Genomic DNA, 20,074 nt, shown 5'->3' with positions numbered 1-20,074 from the left:
CGGCTGTCAGACACCGCTTCATTAAATATGGGAAGAAATGCCGCAGGTGGTCATGGAGCCAAATATTATGACTGGATTTTAAAAATTGAGCTACCTAATTTCATGACCACTAACGAGGTTTGCAGCTCTGCAAGATCACTTAATAAAACTAATCCAATCTCATGTCTGAGTGTGTAAATCAATCACTTACAATCAGGAAGGAATCTATCCCTATACCCCCTCCCTCCTCCGATACAACAGTGCAGTTGGCTAGATGCATTCTGAGTGGGAGGAGTTATATTTCTCTAAATCATCAGGAATTGCCTTCTCCTGGAAGGCAGATGAGCTAAAGATTTGGTATGCAAAATCTTGCAGTTGATATTTTCAAAGTAGGCAGGGGATGTAGCCACATGTCTTCTGTTTGAGTTAATGTGTAATGTTTGGCTACACACCCTGCACTGCTTTGAAAACCACAGCCCGTGCTCCTAAATCCTTAGAGTGTGGCAAGTAACATGGAGAGCAATGCAAGCTACTTCTGTCCACTCTCCAACTTTCTTTAAGAGAAGAAAACATGTTTGGAGAGAGGCTGAGGACGCTTGTTTCTGGTTTTGTGAAACATCAGCAGTTGCGGTTTGTTTTGCAGAATCAAACCTGAGGTCTCCCACTGCTTCTTGTCTTTCTGTTCTAACTGGTTGGAAAAAAAATATGGATTCTTCAAAATAAATTATTTAGCAAAAAATGGCAAAATGAATCAATAATTTAATTTAACATATAATATACTACCAGCTCTTGGGGCCAGATTGTAACCTTACCATCAGCCTGAGGAAGAGGCAGCATATTGCCACTGCATTGTCGCACAAGCAAGATAAGAAGAAGAGTCACATTTTGGAAACTGCTTCTCCCATGCGCCAGCCAGGAATTAAACATCTCCAAGGATGAAGTAGCTATTTAGTTACAATGAATAGCACTCTTATTTCAGTGCTGCTACAGAGACTTTCAGGGCAGGGTTTGTCTTAATGCCGAACTTAATGCTTAATGTTGTTGGCATTACCAGAATAGAAATAATAGTAATAATTAATAGTAATGTTCAATACAAAGTGTCTATCAATTTGCCACAAAGAACATACAGGTGATTAAGCCCTGGAAGGCAATGAGCATGGCAACAGATTCAGATTATGGCCTGATCTACCCCTAAATCACAGATCAACCTAACTATATCGCTCAGGGCTATGAAAAATTTTGCGCCGTAGCTGTGCTGCTGTAGCCACTGTAGTGTCGACATGTCCTCAGATAACAGCAATTAAGGGTTTTGCAGAGGTATAACCCAGAGAGGATTTTTAAATTCTATTCTCCTTGCTCTGCACAGTCTCCCTCATGGGCGGCGGGTATAATAGGCCAGGGAGTGAAGGCTCTGCCTTCCCTGACTGGAGCTGCTGCCACAGGACGCTGGGCTGAGGCTGCTCAGGCCAGCCAGCCTGGGGCTGGAGTCAGCCAGCCCACCCAGCTGGGGTTGATGAGGCTGTCCAGCCCGGGGCTGGAGTTGGCCAGCCAGAATGGCTGGGGCTGCTCAGGCCAGAGCTTCGGTTGGTCGGCCAGCGGGGGCCAGCCTGGGACTGGCGCTAGTCCGGGGCTTCTCTGGTCGTGGGATTGTAGAGGGGGGCAAGAGGGCTCAGGGCTTCTGCCATGGAGGGCCTCCCTCCCTTTAGTTGCCCTCTGCTCTCCAACTCTCCTTCTGTTTTATTCCTTCCCTCTTCCCCCTTGTAGACTATGGGACATGCGGATCCACCCTGCTGTGTCCTCTGCTGCCCTCCATTGTCCTACCTCATTCTGTTCTCTCTTGTCTCTTGAGATTCTCAGCTCCTCGAGGTTCTATCAGCCAGATTTTAAAGGAGACATCACCCTACAAGGTGACTGGAGGAAAGAGGTTGTATGAGTACTGGGAGGAAGGATGGTCCAGTGATTAGGGCAGGATGTGGGAGACCCAGATTCAACTCCTTGCTCCCCTGCAGACACTCTATGTGACCATGGACAAGTCACTTCAGCACAAATCCTTAAAGGTACTTCAATGCCTAGCTCCCACTGAGTTAGGTACCTAAATACCGTTGAGAATCTGGGCCTCTGTTTCTCATGGTGGGGTTTTCAAAAATGCCTAGGCACCTAACTCCTATTTCAGTGCCAATGGGAGTTGAGCATCTAAGCACTTCTGAAAATCTCACTATCTGTGCCTCAGTTCCCCTCACTGAAAATAGAGATAATACATCCCTATCTCATTGGGGTGTTATGAGGATAATCACATTAATGACTGAGAGGCACTCGGACTATGATAATGGGCGGGGCATACAAGTACCTTAGATAGATATGAAGTGCCTATACCCTCCTCCACTCTGTGCTGCAGCTCCAGAAGGATCCCTAGAGAGGAATGAGGAGGTTTGATGCAGTAGGAATATTGCTCTGGATCAAACATAGGTCTTCAAAAGAAATGGGTAGGGATCAACCAACCTTCCCCTTTCTTCTGTCAGAAACGGCTCATGCATCACACTGGGGCTAGTGTTGACAATTCTTCCTGCTTGTTGCTCATGTTACAGTGGCACATTCACAATGCTGGAGATAAGGTTGTGTTAGCATATCCATTAAAAACTCTTCCTGTCTTCTCCCTCTTTGTGTGTGAAAGGTTTAACAGCTGGATGTGAAATGTTTGCTCTGGGCTGATGACTTCTACGTTGGGATCCAGGTCTTTATTTTTACAAGTATTTTTGAAAATATCTATTTGGCCATATTCTCCATGTTCATTTTTTTAAAAAAACACCCATAGAAGCTTCCCACATAGCTTTTGCATTTTGTTTTATTTTTGGCACTTGGGCAACTCAAAATCTGATTATTTAAATCCAGCAATCAATTTGGGGATTTTTTTGAGGGTTGATGTCTTGGTGTGGAGGGTATGGGGAGAAATTGGACAGTTGAGATAATGAGCTGTAAACAGAAAAATGGCAAAAACTAGATAAGATTAATGGTCCAGTGCCCTGCCTCTGACCGTGGTCAATACTAGATATTTCAGACGAAGTTGCAAGAAAACCCATAATGCACAATTATGAAATAAACTGCTCCAAGGTGAAGTTTCTTACTAACCCCAAGCAGTAAGTGATTGACTCTATCCCCTGAAGCAAGGGGGTTTAGATCCTTTATACATTAATATTTAGCCTGTCTAATATAACTCTGGGTGTTCTCATTATCTGTATAAATGCTTGACCCTTGTTTCCAACCTTCTGAGCTCTTAGATACAATGTGAGTTGTAGTACGAATATCCTGTCCATTTGGGGCACATCCTCTGCCTAGTCCCTGTGCCAGCTAACCAGGCCAACATACTCAGGAGCCATGTGGGAAGGCAGGAAGTAGGAATCTTCTTCCCCGGCTGCAAAATTGCAGCAGGATCCACTCCCACTGAGATTACTCCAACCCTGTGAAAGTGAAATCACACTCTGACTTTAGGCATAGTCATAGGAAGTTCCCAGAAGGTCACTTCCATTCAGCTGACCGCTCCGAAGTCTAGAAGCTTAATTGAAATTTATCTCCACAGTTTGGGTTTGCCAGACTGTTCTGGAAATCTCATAAGAACAGACTTTCTTCCTCAGGAAATCTACAGTATTTCTTGCTTTCAGCTGGGCTGGAGATACCAGGAGAACAACCTCTCTGATTGGGCATAAGGCTAGCCATGTGAACTACAAATAACCATTTTTGGGGAACCACAATCCTATGTCAGGGTCCCTTTCCACGGCCGTTGAAGTCAATGGGAGTCTTTCCACAGGCTTGTTTGGGAGTTGGATTATACCATAATTTAGCAATCCACTGACTAGTCTGTTGGCTGTGGAACCAGAAGAGGAATAATTAGCTCACTGTTCAATCTGCCCCGCCTATCTTCACACTCCCTCTGATTAATGACAGCGCTGGTGTGGACAGTATAAAACTCATGTCTCTTGGGGGGGGGGGCTTTTTCACACCCCTGCGTGGTGTAAGTTATATCGACTTAGGCTATAGTGTAGACCTGCCCTAAATTTGCTCTGCCTGGATATTAACACTCCCATGGACCTGTTCTCTAGCAACATGATATGTGCTACGTGGATACTGCTCTCTCTTCAATGGTGCTGTATGTGTATGTTTTATGTCCTTTAGGATAAAAGCAACTATATTCACAACAATTATATTGTTATTATTAATTACTACATGAAAAATATCATGGAATCAGCTGTGAATTGCCTTGGACTCTTGCTGAGGAAGAAAAAATCTTCCTTTTCCTAGGCAGAAAAAGTGTCTTTCCCAAAAGATATTAGCCTCGCTGTACTAAATTATATGGGCCAGAACCTCAACACTTCAGTGTACCTACACCGATTTACCCCAGGTGAGGCTCTGACCCCTACATTCCCATTCCCCTGAGTGAGTAATTTTTTGTGACAAGGGCTATAAAATATGATTAGTCTTTACATCATCATCTTCATTATCAATCATCTTTATGGGAAGGGTGAGCAAATGAATTTTTGTGCCTGGGCTAGAAAATTTCTAGGAAGAGTTTGCAATGGCTCATTAGCCATGACAAGAGGCATGATTCTTCTCTCTCTACACTGGCTTCAATCAGGAGTAACTCCCCTGAACTCAGTAGAGACACCCTGGTGTAAAACCAATATAAGAGGAGATCCAGGCCTAAAGATATCATGTTATTGGATCACAAAAGTCAATAGGTATTTGTTATGATCGCATTTGCACCAGCATAAATCTGAAACAGCTCCAATAAAATCAATGGGCCTGATTCTTCACTGCCTAGCACTTTGTGTATTAATTTATACCAGGGCAAAGCGGGTATAAAATGCTACCACTGACTTGCACCGCTGTAAATGATGCCCCAAGACAGCAGAGAACACGCTCAAATGAAAATTGCAATTGGTATGAGCTCAGAATCAGTTCTGCTGCTTACATCTCTTAACGGCGAGACACTACCTGTTATAAACAAGGGCAATGGCTTAACAAATTATACAGGTTATCAAAACACTGGAGTATAATGAAACCTGTACAAGAAAATGTGCTTAATAAGTAACTCCTGACTTAAATAGCCGCAAATAGGCTGAGCTCAGTTCTGATCTCATTCAAACCCATGTAAAATCAGGAGCAACTCGTTTGAAGATAATGAGGTTACAATGGTGTAAAACCAACTTAACTGAAATCACAATTGGACCTGTTCAACACAATCCTGCTTCACCTTTATTAGAAACCACTTTCCTGAAACATCTGATTGTTGTTGCTCCTCTGAGTGGTTGCTTACAACCTGCCTTGCTCTGATATGATGTGACAACAATGCCGTTTCCCAGAGTAAAATAAAAATCCATAGTGTCAAGTTTGCAGACATTTTGTTTCACTGTAACAGTCTGAAGTCATTTTACCAGCTAGAAAAATATGCCTTATATTTTGGCAAAGTGACAAATATACAATATGTTGTTGCAGGTAATCATCTATTAGAATTTGACTGCAGAACTTTCCCTTTGGAAAGTTCGATGGACGTTACTAAAGTTTGAATGCAAAAATGAATGAGACTGGCTAGGAACAGAGAAATTAAGTAACCTTTCCTGGTGTGCAGATAAACTTTAGATTTAATTTTCAGAGGTACCAATCTTACAGTGCCTACAGACTTCACCTGGCCCTCTGGGGTCAGCACCTCTTGAAATCAGGCCCTAAGGACAGAAACCATGAGTGGGCCTTAGGCACTGCAGAGGTCACCCAGAGGAAGGCGTCTACCTCCATTCCAGCTTCACAGCCATGAACCCACTCCTGGAGTTAGGCACCTAATCAGGTCAGTCCTTTTACAAGAAAAACAAGAAGGAGGGAAGGTATAAATAATGAAATATTCATTCGAGCAAGGTTGGAAGCTGTGTCTCCTGCCTCCCTGTTGAGTGCTCTGACCCCTAGGCTACAGAGTCCGTATAGCCCATGCTAGTTGGCCCAATGACTATTTAAGTATTTATACAACTTGGAACAGTCTCAACAGGAGAAATTCTTGCCTTGTAATGCCCCACAGGTAAAGGGTGAGGGCACTTTCTTGGGAGATAGGAGACTTAAGTTCAAATCCCAGCCCCACATCAGGTAGAATGAGGGATTTGAACCTAGGGCTTCTACCGGCTGGGTAAGGTCTCTAACCAGCGGGCAAAAGAGAATACGTCTGCCATCACTTTGTGTAGGTTTAGATGTGCTCTGATCGTCTACTGATCAGGGTGAAGAACGCCTAGTTTGTGAATCCCACTGGGGCTTAGTTGTGAATCAGGCACAGAGCTGCTGGGTGGTATAGGACTTAAGCAGCTTATGCCCAGCTGCTGAAATTTAGGCACCTTGGGGACTTTAACAGTAGAAATGTAGCCACCTGCAGACTTAGGCGGCAGCTGAACAGGGGTTTTGCAAATGCCAGTGGTGTCTAAATGTTGGACATAGGCACCCAACTGCCACTTTAAGCACCAAAGTCCCCCGTAGAAATCTCGCCCTAAATGTCTCAGATACAATTAACAAGACAATAAAAAGTGTGCAAAATTATTACAGTACTCATATTTAAATCAGGTGATCTGCATAAAAGCTGGCTGATTGTGAATGTGTGAACATCTGTTCAGGAAAACATATTGTTCTGAATTAAGATTTTTTATGGAAAATATTCATTCACTCAGTTTAATTGATTTCTCCTCCTGAGAACATCACTTCCTTTTCTTACCTCTACAGATCAACTGTAGTGCCGTTTAGTGGCTACTACACGGTGGGAAAGGGTGGGGACCCAGATCATATTGCAGGGGAGACAAGATAACAAAGAGCACTAGGAGGGGGAACTCAGTGCCGAGGAACGAACAAAAATTCTGAGTCCCCCCCATCATGTGATTAGTTTTAAAAGCACAAGTTTTTTTAAAAAATACTACATTTTGGGGTCTTTTTATTTGCTTCATATTTTTGAACCTTTAGGGTGCCCCAGGTTCACATTTTTATGCTTTCCTCTGCAACCATGAGGGTTATAAACTTAATTAAAAAAAAACCCCAAAGCTGAGATTCTCACATATTCACATGGCTCCTGGAGCTGGGGCTTGAAGGAAAACACCAATCATCACAAGACTCATGATAAAGCCATGAGAATGGGCCCCCTTCTTGCTCCCTCTTAACTTCTGGTTCCACTGTCCAGTCCCAATTTTTATTTTTTTGGTGTTGCATCTATAACACAAACCTAGATGAATATAGAAAAATCTAATGTCTCCATAGTAAACCTGTCCAGATGGCAAACAAAGGTATGTTTCAGTTTAGACTGGTGGAAATAATATTACCTGAAGTTTGAAAGGTGCTGGTGAGGTGAGAACAAAATAAATGGAGCTTCATAAACTCATTAGACAGGAGAGTGCTGTCAATTTCAACTAGCCACTTTAAAACAATACATATTTGTATTGTATTTGTATTTATTAAATTCTCCCTCACCTTCCCTAAAAATAGTACCCTGTCTACAAACTACTAGCAATGTAATACACATTTATGTGCTGAGCAGTCTCTCACATTCATTTAGTACTTCATTCTCACCGAACCAAAGACGCTATCTAAATCATTCCATCAGACTTGCCTACTACTGGCTAGTTTCTTACACAGTTGTGTTGTGTACTTGCAGCTATAAATGAAGCTTTTCCAGTTAGACTCAAGTAATATGCTCCTCAAACCCAAGACAAATCGATTACATCTGTGGTGCTGGGGTTTGTCAACGTGCTCTAAAGCAATTCCAAACAGTTCTGTTTTACTGTAACGCTTGCTGAGGAAAGGCTTTGAAGAGAGGTTTAGGTTACTGAGCGTACTCAATGAAACACTATTATAGTCACCACAGAAACTTAAAACCTCCTTTTCCAGTTTCCTTTTCAACCACAGCAGCAGCAGATATTGTATTTCAGTCATAAAGATTCAGCGGGCGATCCTGCCCTTCTCTTCACCCTGCTGCTCCAAGGGCCATCACTCAAGAGGACAGGCTTTCAGTCCTTCACCTACTGTACATTTTCAGAGAGTAAGAGTTACAACAGTTACTGACAGGGAAAACATCCTGTTATACAGATTGCTTTCATTTTGTCTCGTGCTCCCCTCACCGCCGTGTGTCTCTTCCGTGGTATCAGAGGGCCCTACTCTGATCTGTTTTGAAACAGTTATGGTTGATACATACGTAACATACCTGGCACAAAGCCACAAAGCAAGGCAATGAAAAGTAAACCACCTAAAAATAACAGGAGTACTTGTTGCACCTTAGAGACTAAAACATTTATTAGAGCATAAGCTTTCATGGGCTACAGTCCACTTCATCGGATGCATAGAATGGAACATAGAGTAAGAAGATATATACATACATACAAAGAATATGAAAAGGTGGAGTAAGAGGCTAATTAAGTGCACCTAAAAATGCACTTCTTCCACCCAAATACTGCTCCAACTAAAACAGACTATCGGCAGAGAGCAGGAGCAGTGGGGCAGCAGAGCAGTGAGGGGGAGGGGCACCTAAATACAAGTCGCGGGATGTGCGCGGGCTCTGCTAATCAACTGCACGGCACTTGATTGGCTCTTGCGCGGCTGTGCAGCTTAGAGGGAACACTGGTCGCAACCCTGTTTTAATGGGGTTGCCAGGGCTGGCTTAGACTTGCTGGGGCCTGCGGCCGAAGCCTGAGCCCCACTGTCCAGGGCTGAAGCCGAAGCCTGAAGTATTCAACCCTGGGCAGTGGGGCTCAGGTTACAGGCCCCCTGCCTGGGGCTGAAGCCCTTGGGCTTTGGCTTTGCCCCCACACGCGCACACCTGGAACGGTGGGGTTCAGGGTTTGGCTTTGGCTCCCTCAGCTGGGATGGTGGGGCTCAGGCTTCGCTCCCCCATCCTGGGGTCATGTAGTGATTTTTGTTCTCAGAAGGGGGTCATGGTGCAATGAAGTTTGAGACCCCCTGATCTAAGGTACCTATATGGCGCCCCTACCCATTGCAGAATTCAAGCACATCACAGTCTTTAATGGAGTTATCTTCACAACCACCCTGTAAGGCAAGGAGGTGCCATTATCCATATATATAGATGGAGAACTGAGGCAGAGATACACTAAGTGATTTGTCCAAGGGCATACAGGAAGTCTGTAGAAAATCAGGGAACTGAACCCAACTGTCTAAAGTCACCGGCTAAGACCTTTACCACTAAACCAACCATCCTTTAGTGGAGCTTTCAGACACCCTTTTAACAAACTGCCTAATACTATGCCAAACATTCCTACCCAAAAGTGTTGGGAAGGGATGGTGTGGTAAAGGGCAAGTTTGGGGTGTTTGGGAACGAACTTGGTAAAGAGGATGCTGGGAAGCTGGTTTCCCTAGGGGGCAGACAACGGTTATGGTATGTGGCCACTGGCACTGTGTAGAGGATACCCTGTTAGCTGGCTCCGTTTCCTTGTTTTTATGTCAAGTGTGTGTTATGTGTGAAACAATCTTTACCTGTTTCACATCAGCCTTTTTTGTGTATGAATTTATCCCGCAACTCACTGTCGCAGCCAGGCATTCTGCACCAGCGGAGCCTGGGTTGTAGTGTTTTGAATTTATAATTTAATGGGGGTTTGGCTGTTTCTAGTGCACACAAAAAAACCTGTTGATTTCCCCAGCACCGCAAGGAAGAGGGGACGCCACTCTCTCCAACACTTACCCTCTTCTGGATATTGTAAATCACCCTCTCTTTGTTTATGACATGTCTGAGGAGAAAAAAAAATTCCTGGAGAGGCCTAGCTTTAGTGCTACAGCCCCCCGAGGCAGTCAACATTTAACTTGGGCCAAAGTCTGATATCATTGCTCACAGAGAATAGCACCTTACTCTTCAAGACGTCTCAGACTTCAGGGGACCCCCTTGCAGAATAAAGGTAGTATTCAGTATGAATACGGGTATATAGGGCCCAGTTCAGCAAAGCACTTATGCACATAATTAACTTTAAGGACAGGTTTCAGAGTAACAGCCATGAAAAGCTGGAGGCATGTAGGTAGGAATAGCGGTCAGTAGGTTTCCAGTATAAGGTGGTGTTTATGTGACCATCGTTTATTAGCACTGTAGTGTCAGGAAGTGGATCTCTTGTGTGGACTGGACCAGGCTAAGGTTGATACAGTTCTGTGGTGACCTAGAATCCTATTTTAGACGTCTCCGACTCAAGGAATATTTCCAACACACCTCTGAACAACATACTAATCCACAGAGACCTCCTTACCAACACTACAAAAAGAAGGATTCTAGGTGGACTCCTCCTGAAGGTCGAGACAGCAGACTGGACTTCTACATAGAGTGCTTCCGCCGACGTGCATGGGCTGAAATTGTGGAAAAGCAGCATCACTTGCCCCACAACCTCAGCCATGCAGAACACAATGCCATCCACAGCCTCAGAAACAACTCTGACATCATAATCAAAAAGGCTGACAAAGCAGGTGCTGTTGTCATCATGAATAGGTTGGAATATGAACAAGAGGCTGCTCGGCAGCTCTCCAACACCACTTTCTACAAGCCATTACCCTCTGATCCCACTGAGAGTTACCAAAAGAAACTACACCATTTGCTCAAGAAACTCCCTGAAAAAGCGCAAGATCAAATCCGCACAGACACACCCCTGGAACCCCGACGTGGGATATTCTATCTACTACCCAAGATCCATAAACCTGGAAATCCTGGGCACCCCTTCATCTTAGGCTTTGGCACCCTGACAGCAGGATTGTCTGGCTATGTAGACTCCCTCCTCAGGCCCTACGCTGCCAGCACTCCCAGCTACCTTCGAGACACCACTGACTTCCTGAGGAAACTACAATCCATCGGTGATCTTCCTGATAACACCATCCTGGCCACTATGGATGTAGAAGCCCTCTACACCAACATTCCACACAAAGATGGACTACAAGCTGTCAAGAACACTATCCCCAATAATGTCATGGCAAACCTGGTGGCTGAACTTTGTGACTTTGTCCTTTCCCATAACTATTTTACATTTGGGGACAATGTATACCTGCATTTGCTCCAACCCCTCAGACAGAGACAAACACCTACAAGATCTCTATCAAGCATTCTTACAATACAATACCCACCTGCGGAAGTGAAGAAACAGATTGACAGAGCCAGAAGAGTTCCCAGAAGTCACCTACTACAGGACAGGCCTAACAAAGAAAATAACATAACGCCACTAGCCGTCACCTTCAGCCCCCAACTAAAACCCCTCCAACACATTATTAAGGATCTACAACCTATCCTGAAGGATGACCCAACACTCTCACAAATCTTGGGAGACAGGCCAGTCCTTGCCTACAGACAGCCCCCCAGCCTGAAGCAAATACTCACCAGCAACCACACACCACACAACAGAACCACTAACCCAGGAACCTATCCTTGCATCAAAGCCCGTTGCCAACTGTGCCCACATATCTATTCAGGGGACACCATCACACGGCCTAATAACATCAGCCACACTATCAGAGGCTCGTTCACCTGCACATCCACCAATGTGATATATGCCATCATGTGCCAGCAATGCCCCTCTGCCATGTACATTGGTCAAACTGGACAGTCTCTACGTAAAAGAATAAATGGACACAAATCAGATGTCAAGAATTATAACATTCATAAACCAGTCGGAGAACACTTCAATCTCTCTGGTCACGCGATTACAGACATGAAAATTGCGATATTACAACAAAAAAACTTCAAAACCAGACTCCAGCGAGAGACTGTTGAATTGGAATTCATTTGCAAATTGGATACAATTAACTTAGGCTTGAATAGAGACTGGGAGTGGCTAAGTCATTATGCAAGGTAACCTATTTCCCCTTGTTTTTTCCTTCCCCCGCCCCCTCCAGACCCTGTTAAACACTGGATTTGTGCTGGAAATGGCCCACCTTGATTACCATACACATTGTAAGGAGAGTGATCACTTTAGATAAGCTATTACCAACAGGAGAGTGGGTTTGTGTGGGGGGGAGATGGAGAAAACCTGGGTTTGTGCTGGAAATGGCCCAACTTGATTATCATACACATTGTAAGGAAAGTGATCACTTTAGATAAGCTATTACCGGCAGGAGAGTGGGGTGGGGAGAGAGAAAACCTTTTGTAATGGTAAACACCCATTTTTTCATGCTTTGTGTGTATAAAAGATCTTCTATACCTTCCACAGTATGCATCCGATGAAGTCAGCTGTAGCTCACGAAAGCTTATGCTCAAATAAATTGGTTAGTCTCTAAGGTGCCACAAGTACTCCTTAACTTTAAGGACGTGCTTCAGTCCCATTGACTTAGGCATGTGCTTACCTCCCATAGTGCTTTGATGAATATGAATGGTGGGAGGGGGTGAGCTAAGCCTGGCTGGTCAGGTGAATACTGCCTCAGTTTCTGCTTCTCAGCTCCTCAGAGAATGCACATAGACTCACATAGTTAAAGTACGTTCCCTTCTTGGGGTCTGGTTTATTAACAAAACAGAACAGTTCAGCTCAGTACAAATCTTCCCACACACTTTTCAGTTCCTTCTCAAACCCAAGTCCCACAGCCTGGCCTTTTCTAAAGCTGCTTCCTACTGAGGTGGCTACTCCTGCTCTGTGCATGTATTTTCCACCTGGCTAGTACAAACAGCCCCATTCAAGGTCCTTCCCCTGAACCTGGCTTTTCCATCTCCAGATCAGCTGCCTTCAGGTTGCTGTCATGTGACACTTGGTCATCTGACATAGGTGCTGACCAGAGCTTTGCAACCGTACAGTGGCACACCCCCAAGACCAGCACAGTGGTATGGTTGGACTGAAGGATTTTGCTAGCCTTTATAATTTTTTTCAATTTTCCTGTGGAATGAAATGTTATAGGGCTGTTCTGTGTAAACATTAACATTTTTTTCACAAAGTGGTATTTGTTAAAGAATTCTGCATAAGGAATGATCTTTTAAAATCTATGTCTCAAACATTGTTCATTATATAGGAACTTGAGGGGGATGAGACAGAAAAGATTTATATTTTTATATAAACTAGTAAATAGCTCTGTGTGTGTACAGTACATTTCCATTAAAGAGTTCTGCGATGGAGAAACAGTTATTTAAATGAAACAGTAAATAGTTCTGTGTATAATACACATTTCCATTAAAGATTTCTGCATCACAGAAGCAGGGTTTTTTTAAACTCAAAGAGTAAACATTTTGATGTACATATTACATTTCCATTATGGATTTCTGGAAGGTACAGATTTTTTGAAGACTCTAGTGATTTATTTTCCTGTATAAAAGCTGCATGAACATTGATGAATTTTATCTAAAGTATAGTTTATTTGTGACAGTCCATATTTGCTACAGCTTTAGTAAAGCTGAATTCTATGGTGTCTGAGTTACTGAGTTTTGTCAGTGTGTGAGATACCGGGCCAAATTACCTACTGGTATAAAGAGGCAAAATGCATTGAAGTCAACATAGCTGTACCAATCTGGCCTGCTATTTGAATTACTGATTCAAATTCTGCTTCAGGTTATGCTGATGTAAACCCAGAGCAACTGCACTGTTGTCATTGGAGTTACTCTCAATCTACACCGGTGCTTGTGAGAATATGGCCCATTCTATCCTGCAGTGCAGTATTTCTGGGAGACTTGGGAATATTTTTAAGATAGGAGCTGGTCTGGTGGCTTTCCACCGAAGAGGGGGTTGCCATATTGCTATCTATAAGTGGTGGTCTCTTCAGTTTAGAGACAGTGCTTAGAGAACATAGCAGTTTTCAGATGTGGTGGCAGAGGTGAGCCCATATGGAGCCCCATTAACTTCAGTTGGGCTTCACATGGGCACAGGGATGATCTTGTGCATAATTAATTACAAGATCAAGGCCTTTGCTTAAAATATATGAAACCTCGTGTCCTGTTAGTGTCACCATTGTTTTTCCCCTCTTCCCCTTTGTACTTGTCACATCTTGTCTCTATTTAGTGCCTGAACTAAGGGTCTTTCCAGTGGTTTGAATGAGTTTTGGATCTAACTGTAGGGCCCCGATCCTGCAACCACTTACGTATATGCTTAGTATTACTGCCATGGGGTTCTGACGCGGATTGGGACCTTGGAATGCCACTGTAATACAAATAGTGTATAATAGCTATTAGTACTGTGTATGAGAAATATAGTCAGTGAAATGTTTAAAGGGTTGTACAGTTGTTATATTTGCTTTACTTCAGTTTTTTTATACCTTGTGCAGCTGATGTAGGCTCTCTTCTGCTTCTGCAAATTGTATTTGTTTAACTAACTGTCAGTGGTACCTAGAGCATAAGATGGGTGCCCTTGGCGGTTTTACAACCTTAAATATATTCTCTGTCTCCAAGGCCTATACAGCTGGACTCATGATACTAAGGCATCTGGCTGTATAAGGTCAAGCTAGATTTTCAGAACTCCCTAAAACACTTCTAAATAGAAACCCCTTGGGCTAGGTGCTGTACAGAAAAATGGCCACTGCCCCAGAGAGTTTACAATTAAAGCAGCTCACTTGTAGGGGCTCCCCACAGGATTGTGGGTACAGAATGTCAGGTACATGAGTACAGAATTTCAGCAAATTTTGTAATTCCTCTCCTGCCAAATGCATTAATTGAAGCCCTGCTAACTCTTGTAGCGGGGCTTGTCTGTTGAGAAGAGAAGCAGTCTGGTTTTGCTCAGTGTCACTTTTTCACATTAAATGAATAATTGAACATAGAACAATGGTGACTGACGAATGCATTTGCATGCACCGCTCTAACAATGGCCTGGTTCTTAGAGGCACAGTGTGGGAACAAGAGCAAGCGGAAAGAACAGGAGCATAGGTGTCAGACGGGTAGTGATAGATTCATTACTGTGCTGTCTTGCCTGGCTTCCTTTACCGAGACTGAGGCATTTAACTTCATATGTTCTTGATTTGAATCAGTCATAGACTGTAGCTTCATATTACAATGGAACAAAATTCCCACCAACTGAGTTTGTAATGATGATCGAAGGGGAAATATAGTAGGGAGACTGTTAGATCATTTTTGTTCATACCAATCTAAATACTTCCTTTAAAAAGCCACAATCCTCGAATTACAAAAAATATATACTGAAAATGAAGGGTATGTCTACACTGCAGCATAAGCCCAGAGTTCAAACTCAAGCTTAAGCCTAAACCTCCTTTCATCTACACACAAATTGCGCTAACCCAGAGCTTAGACCCAGGATCCCAGGACTCCATAGGGTGGAGGCTCTGAGCCTAAGTCAAGCTGCACCCAGAGTTCAATCCCAATTGCTTTGCAGTGTAGATGCAGCCCCACTGGACTCATACTCTGAAAAGCCACAATCCCACTGGCCGACTTTCTTTGTCTTTTGGACACTCAAGTTTGGTGGAGAGTCAAGTTTCCAAGCCTGCAGCATGAACAAAGGGCTAGAACAGCCATATTTTGGGAGGGCACTTGGAAGTCTAGTATATAGAGGTTGGGTTCAGGCCCATATAATGCAGTGTAGATGCTGGAGCCCAAACTGAGACCCAGGGTTCAACACTTCCTAACCTAGGTTACAAATGAGTGTACATGCTCAGGCTTTAGGTTAAAAATTCCAGAGTCTTCTAATTTGAGTTCTACTAACCCAGGGATTACATTTCAGCATAGATTAAATGAGGGTAAATCCATCCTCATCATCATATCCACTCATTCTACTCCACACCTGAACATAGGCATTATATGAACAACACACCCTCATATCTCAATGTCTGTACTTTGACCCGTTAACCTTTTTCCCCCAATCGGGGATATTGTGGATTATGTATTCCTTACGCCATTTGATCCTAAACCGAACTTTGCACCTCTTAATAATCTGTACCTTATTCTGTGATAACCAGAAACTTCTATGCTTAAACGCTGTATCATTTTTTTTTATTTTAACATCATCTTAATAAAATTATTAAATATGAAAAGATTAAACAGAAAATTAAGGTTTTTTGAGATGCAGTGATCAGTACTGTACTCAGTACTCAAGGTGTGGGAGTACCATGGATTTATATAGTGGCATTATGATATTTTCTGTTTTATTATCTATCCCTTTCCTATTTGTTTCTAACATTTCATTAGCAAGGTTTTTTTGGCTGCCACTTCACACTGAGCAGAAGTTTCAGAGGACCATCCATGGTGACTCCAAGATCTCCTTCTTGAGTGGTAACACTTGATCTAGACTCCATCATTTTGTATGTATAGGTGGGATTATTTTTTCCAATGTGCATAAATTGGCACTTGGCAGATGAAATTCAACATTGATATTTTGTTGCCCAGTCACCAAGTTTTGTGCGATCCCTCTGTAAATCCAAAGCAGACTGCAAGGAGTTAACTATTTTGAATAATTTTGTATCATCAACATGCTTTGCCACCTCAGTGTTCACCCTCTTTTCCAGATTACTAATGAATATGTTGAATAACACATGTCACAGCACAGACCTTTGGGGCACCCCACTATTTACCTCTCTCCATTGTGAAATATGACCATTTCTTTCCTACCTTTTAACCAGTTACTGATCCAGGAGAGGACCTTCCCTCTTATCCCATGACTGCTTACTTTGCTTAAGAGTCTTTGGTGAGGGACCTATTCAAAGACTTTCTGAAAATCCAAATACACTATATCAACTGGATCATCCTTGTCCACATGCTTGTTGACTCCCTCAGAGAAGTCTAATAGACCGATGAGACAAGTTTTCCCTTTACAAAAGCCATGTTGACTCTTCATCACATATCAATGCGCCTGATAATTCTGTTCTTTACTACAGTTTCAAGCAATTTGCCTGATGCTGAAGTTAGGCTTACAGCCTATAATTGCCAGGATCACCTCTGGAGCTTTTTTTAAGAATCAGCATTAATCTCCAGTCTGGTACAGAGTCTGATTTAAGGAATAGATGACATACCACAGTCAGTAGTTCTGCAGTTTCATATTTGAGTTCCTTCAGGACTCTTGGGTGAATACCATCTGGTCCTGGTGAGTTAGTATCGTTTAATTAATCAGTTTGTTCCAAAATCTCCTCTGTTGACACCTCAATCTGGGACAGGTCCTCAGATTTGTCACCTAAAAAGAACAGCTCAAATGTGGAGATCTCCCCCATATCCTCCACAGTGAAAAACGATGCTAAGGCCTCTCTGCACCTACAGTTTACGTGGACCTAATTATGGCAGTGTACACACTATAGTTTTGTGTACTATAGCCAGTGTACTTTAGCCTTGTCCCGCCCATTTAAATAACCTACTACACCAACAAAATAACTACACCTCCACGAGTGGCCTAGGGCTTGTGTCAGTGTAGTTAGGGCAACACAGTGTCTGTGTAGACACTGAGTTATTTACATCAGCTGTTGGCACTGAAATTGACAAGAAAGCCGGGCAGCTAGAGCCTGGCTGCCCTGACTTCCTGCTCCCAGCCAGGCTGCACCTACCTGGCTCCCAGCTTAGGGAACCCAGAAGCCTAGGTGGCTGCTTCCCGCACCACTCCTGGCTCAAACTCCTTTTGCTGCCAGTACTCAGAGCCGCAGGAATCTAGCTAAGCTCCTTGGGGGGTTACACATGATTACTGGAAACTAGCACTACAAGCCTTAGATGCGATTCATTTTCACTGTTGTACTATGGAGAATCAAAGGTAAAAGAACAAAACCTTTGTATCACAACTTCCTCAGTTGTGCAAATGAGACTGACATTCAGATTCATTTTCTGATGTATGTGCAAAAGGTAGCAGGAGCAGGTTGTCAGTGTTTTATTAGAAAATTTATTTTCTCCGTTTTTTTAATCTCTCTGTAAAAGAATTTCTCTGGGCTGAAATTCAGACTATGAGCCTAGGATTAGTTTCATTAGTATACACAATAAAATGTTATGTGTTAGCCTTTGGAAAAGAGCAAGACGATGACAATGAAAACAGAAGCAACACAAAACATACATGGTTTCAAGTTAGTTATAATCGCTGCTTAATTTGTAATGAAAGAGGTGCCGGGGCTCAAGCAAGTTTTTTACTTTCATAACTGGCGTGGCAAGCCCAGCAGTACCAAGCTATGAACTACCAAGCCTAGAGGTGCTGGGCTCAGCCCTGGAAAGGCCTGGCACAAATTAAACTCTGGTTATAATAACCTTGAAATTCAGGCCAGGGCCATTGAAAGGTTTGTGAACATCTTGCGTGAATGTAGGCCCAGGTTTTCAGCAAATCTGGCCTGATTTATGGTTTCATACTGAAAACACAAAGAATTTCTGCTCTGGCATGGTGTCCTTACATAACCAGCTGAGCCATGGCAAATGGCAAAACTAGATGTGCTTTGTAATCTTACAGTTTAGCCTTTAAGGGCATGTCTACACTGCAGTGTAAGCCTGGGCTCAGACTCAGGCTTCAGCCCAAACCTCCCGTGCATCTACACACAAATCTCTCAGACTCAGGCTCAAATCTAGGATCCTAGAACCCTGTGGGGCAGGAGGGTTCAAGCCCAAGTCAAGCCGGGAACCAGGGATTGAGTCCTATTGCTTTGCAGGGTTGACGCCGTCCCCGCAACTCGGGGTCCTTGGAGTCTGCCAACTTCCTTTGTCATCTCTATCCCAAGAATAGTCAATCGACCCCAGTGAAATGGAAAGCAGCCCCTAAGATATTCCTTGTTTCTTAAAGATAATAACCTTACATTGCCTGTAAGCACACTGCTCTGTAACCACTCAACAGTGCAGTGTAGCAAACCGCCTGGCAACAATAGACAGTGAACTGTGGGCTAAGGAAGTGGAAATATGTTCCATTTACAAATCTAGTCCATTTCAGTTAGATCTAGTCCATGCAGTCCAGAGGTGACAAAACCATTTGTGCCAAATTCAAGTGGGGTTTGAAATTTTGGCCAGAAATGTACCGAAGGGGAAAGCGGTAAGGAGGATGGCTGTGAAGTTCTGTGTGTTTGCATGAAGCCATAATAGCTAAGCCATGTGAAAGCTAACACATCATTCTATTGATTCCCTCATGAATTCTGACCCAATCCTGGGTGCCAATAGCTGCAAAATTTTCCTAAAGCAGGAACCACAGATAGGTGGTCACCTTTCAGGGGTGTATTTTCCAGTGCCACCTAGGTAACTGACCAGCCCATGCCACTCATAGATGTGCTGTTCGGTCATTGTACAGTTGGTTACTTTGGCTGCATACACTGCAGGTTTCCCACTTGCAGCTTGGAACAACATCTCCCTTTTCCAGCTGGGCACGACCAGGACTGTTATGTCTTCCAAAATGTGGAAGGCCTGAAATGACAGAGAAACTTTTGTAGCATGGCCATGGGCTGCCCCTTTTCCCCCAACCCCAGTAGTTCGGCAATTTTTAGAAAAAATACAGCTTTGAATTTTTAACTTACCATTCATTTTCTCTGCACTTTTCATTGCAATTAACCAGGCTGTGTCCAGGGAGCTTCTGGGATCTGAAGCATCCCTCCCACAATAGACTGCAGTTCAGTTTGGAAAAGTAACATTTTATGTCCTTGAAATTCTACAAGGATTTTTTCTGTGCTCCTGCAATAAGCTATTTGAGACAACCTTCCAGCCTCTATAGGCTGCAGTACGTCCACAGCTCACCCACAAACAGTCAGACCACCAGACTGTCCCAGACTGTTCCAGAGGAAGTGTTTCCATGATGAACGTATGATTGACATTGTGGGCAGGACCAACCATAAGAGTCAACTTCTCCTGGCACCAGTGGGTGCTCGAACCCCTCCGGCCCCGGCCCCACCCCGACTCCACCCTTGCCCCGCCCCCTCTCGCCCCTGCCCCACCCCCATTCCAACCCCTTCTCCAATGTCCCCGCCCCAACTCTACCCCCTCCCTGGCCCTATTGGACTCCTTCCCCAAATCCCCGCCCCCGCCTCTTCCCCACCTCCACCCCTGAGCACACCACGTTCCTGCTCCTCCCCCCACCATCCCACAGTTTGTAACGCTGCGAAACAGCTGTTTCATGGTGGCGAGCGCTGGGAGGAGAAGCGGGGACGTGGCGCGCTCAGGGGAGGAGGCAGAGGGGAACTGGGGAGGGAGGGAAAGGGCGGGGAGCTTGGCTGCCGGTGGGTGCAGAGCACCCACCAATTTTTCCCAGTGGGTGCTCCAGCCCCG

This window comes from Eretmochelys imbricata, chromosome 5 (assembly GCF_965152235.1).
Source record: "Eretmochelys imbricata isolate rEreImb1 chromosome 5, rEreImb1.hap1, whole genome shotgun sequence".
In the NCBI taxonomy this organism is placed as follows: Eukaryota; Metazoa; Chordata; order Testudines; family Cheloniidae; genus Eretmochelys; species Eretmochelys imbricata.
The sequence above is the reverse complement of the archived record's forward strand: the minus strand, read 5'-3'. Positions refer to the sequence as shown.